We start from the raw sequence: 4,048 nt of genomic DNA on the forward strand, positions 1-4,048 counted from the left end.
GCGAACCCACAGACTGCAGGAGAAGAGGGGCGTGCGTGCGTTTCTTATTCATCCCGAATGTTAAACAGATTATGTAATAAACCCCGTTAACTCCTTCGGGACGGGCGAGCCGCAAAGGGCAGCTCCCGCAGCGGCCGCTATAAATTAATATGTAAAGCAGAGTTAAATGGGAAAGAGCCCAGGAGCTGTTGCAAAAAGCATCAGTGAGTGATGTAGGCTCTCTGCAGGATGTCAGGGGCAGAAAGAAAGTGGTTTCAAAAGACCTATAGTCTTTCCTTCCAGAAATAGAAATTAGTACTCTGGCAAGGTTTAATTACTTCTCCAAGGCACTACTTCAGCATCTGTACACACCTAATTCACATGGAGCTTTTCCTTCTGTAGCATAAATAAAGGGAGGGTCACAAAGTGCAACAGACCAAAATCCAAGTTTGGGGTTTTTTTTCTTAAAGTGTGATCTACCTGTTCAAGAAGGCTTTTACATGACCTTGTTAAATTTAATTCCACAAAATCTCTCAAATACTTAAAAGATAAATGAAAGTGTTTCTTTCTCAAAAAAGAATGGAAAACAAGTTATGTCCCTTTTCTACTCAGCTGTTTGAGGAAGGGGGAGAAGGGAAGAGGGAGCCAGGACCATGGTGCATGAGAGCATATCTTGTGCAGAACATCATGAATCAAATCAGAGATTCAGTAGTGGGGCTTTTTGAACCTCAGGATCATGAAGTCCACAGCAACTGTATTCTCTTGGGAGAAGAGCAGAGAGACAGCATCTACCAAAGATGTTTCGTGCAATCCCTTTTCTTTGGCTACCTGCTGCCTTGACTACGGTGTCTACATTTTTGAAACAAAGTACAGTTTTAAAAACAGGTGCAAATCAAGGAAGGCTTTGATTACTATACAGGCTATCTGGCATGAAAACCGGTGCTGTGGTGTGAGCTCTGCAAAGATGCAGATTCCTAGGTGAGTGCACTCCTGTGCTTGGGTCAGAATATGCTTTTGAGAGAATTTGGATGCCTGGTTATGCTATTTTGTAGTACTCAAGCTTAGGGTCCAGGTGGAGATGAGGAATATTCTGATGGCTTGTTTCAAACAAGAAAAGCTCTTTTATCCCAGCAGGGCTAATTGGGAAGTCAATCATGCTGAGATGTCATAGGTGATGTTTATTCCAACAGCTTCTAGTGACTGGGGAGGAGATTGTCTTGTAGGGAATACCAAAAAGACAAGAAACAGGGACAGACCCTGATAATCAGACTGTGTGCTGCTCTCACGGGTCCAACCAAAGGTGTATTAAACACTCACTGCTCTTCAAGCCTTACCACAACTAAAAAATATTGGCACTGTCCCTGTTGAATATTATCATCGAATCATAGAAAGCATAATGAGTTGGAAGGGACCTTGGAGATCATCTTGTTCCAACCCTGCTGCCATGGGCAGAGACACCTTCCACTATTACACTACAGAATATTAGCTCAACTCAGAATCATGAGGGTTAGCCCCCTGAATGCCATGCACCAACGGAGCTGTGCCCAGCATTCCTCCTGTTTCAGAAATCTATTGGTGTAATTATGCTTTGCTAATCAGCAGAGCTAGATTCAGTTGAGGCAGAATTCAGTCCACTGTTACAACCTTGCTTCTAGAGTTACTTTCTTCCCTAAAAGAAAGCATGGTCTAGTAGCCCACAGTCCAAATCTCACACATCCCTGTCCATTATGTTCCAGTCATGGACAGCAGGTGTGTTCCAGTCTGTCAGGCCAGAAGCCAGAAAGCCTGAGAGAGACCAGTGCTGAGGTCGAGGCAGAGGACATCTGGGATACTCCCTAACATTCCCTGCAGCTACACTGCTGACCATAGAAGCAAGGATCCATTCAGTGAAATAATTTCCACACCTGGCATACGTGGTGGCATGGCAACGCTGGTTTCTCAGTGTTAACCTGTATTTTAGTGATACACTGTCCAAAACCAGTGTATCAGTATTTGCCACCCCATCAGTGTACTGCTAGACTCCAGTTTGTCAAAGAAATCTATCACGGTGACAGATGTATGAGAGTGTGCATTTCTGCATTCATTCTATAGCAAGCAATTCCTGGCTTCTGCATTCTTTTCCTGGAACTTCAGCTTCATGTGCTGTGAGAGCGGGGCACATCTAAGGACAGGCAGATGATGGGTTTGTACACAAAGCCTGTAACTGTAACCTCATGGAAGAATGCCTTTAAATTTTTGAAACAGATCTCTGGGTCATCCTTTTAAACATTCTGTCCTGTGCATACAGTAAAAAATGATGCTCTTTGTTACTGGGAAAAGCCAAGGAAGATGTTGGCTGATGAGAAGAGCAGAAGCAGTAAATTTAGATGCAGAGAACAGAAAGAAGGAGGGGGAAGAGTGTAAAGGGAGCAAGCCAGGGAAAGAGCAGATGCAGAAGTGGTGATGAAAAGGGAGCAGAGAAAATAGAGATATAGAAGTACAACTAAATTACAATCACAGGCATCTTCATTTGGAGCTCTGTTTAGCCGCCCAAATGTCACAGCTATTTTGGCCATGGAATGAAAACCATGTAATCTAGAGAGGAAGGCACATACACTCCCTGTACACATGTGGCACTAGACTACCATTTATCCATGCCTGCATGACAGCATGAGACAGTTTGCTGAATACCTACTCTGACTGAATCCTGGACAGTTCAAACCTTACTGCAACACCCTGGATAACCTCTGCCAGTGCATCAGATAATCACTTATAGACCTCAAAGTCCTTCTGGAACACTGTCAGCAGCGGGGCAGTGACATCACCCAGCTTGCAGGCACTTGAGGGCACCATCCTACGAAACAGCCCTGATAAAGTTATGCAGAAAACCACGACCTAGGTTTAAAATCCATACAGACACATGCCTCTTGCTGAATAAAAGAGTGCCCATGAACAAGCTTGGGCAGCAATCATCCACCCTGCTTGTGATCTCACTTGATGCAGCATCATACTGTACAAAATATTTGTCCCCCAGACAAACTGCCCTAAGCAGCAAGGGTGCAAATCAGTCAGCTTCACACCTAGGGCCAGGAGACTGCCTACACCAGCCTTTTCTTCCACTCTCCATGCCAGGAGAAGGGTGGGGATCTCCACAGCCCTGCATTTGGGGACTACTTGAGCCTCTGCTCACTGGAGACCCCGCAGCAGAGACTGCAGCAGGGAACCAGGCAGTGGCAGCTCAAAGCACATTGCACAGATGTTAATGGCAGGGCTTGCTTCACAGCAGAAGATGGCAAGAATTAGAAAGGCTCAGTTTTGGTGAGCTCAGTTTTGGAGATTAAATAAATAGTGGATTTTTTTCAGATCAGAGTGAGACCACTTCATGGGGCAGTTGGAGAGGCTGAGGCTCCCCTCTCCCACACATGGTACAGTCACATTCCAGCTCAGGACACTACATTACATGTAGCTTTTTCTCTGACGGCTCTCATATTTTGGTTTTTGTTGCTGTTGGCTTTTTTTCCCTTCACTTTATTAATCTCTCTTCTTCCTCCCACACCCACTCTCATCTTCTTCTTTCATCTCCTTCTTCCTCTCCCAGATTTCCTCTTTTTCTTTCTAAAAGGTGGCAAATATACACCATGAAATATGTCCTTTCCCAGACCTCCAGATCAACTTAGTGAGCTGTAGGCTGAATTTGAGACATGGGAAAAGTCAATTCCAATCAACGGGGTTTCCACCTTTTGGCAATTCATTAAAGCAATGCACAATACATTATACTCCCCTCCCTCAGTATTTCCATGGACTGTAAGCTATTTTTACCATCTTGATCCCAGGAACAAACATAAATAAATGTAGTACTTGGAACTGTAGAATACAGCAACCAGAGGGATCTGTACTCATTGCTAAAACAGCAGCTGAAACAGCAGAAGAAAATAGACACATGGGGAAAGAAGGGAAAATCAAAATGAGGGAAAAAAACCATGGAGAGTGAAAGGAAATCCAAAGAGTGGCAGAGAGGTTCCTGTTTCTCTCCTCACAGGACAGGAAAAATCAGACCAGTAGTGACCATTTTGAAGACAGCCTATATCTG

The sequence above is a fragment of the Fringilla coelebs genome, assembly GCF_963513975.1.
Source record: "Fringilla coelebs genome assembly, chromosome: 3".
NCBI lineage: Eukaryota > Metazoa > Chordata > Aves > Passeriformes > Fringillidae > Fringilla > Fringilla coelebs.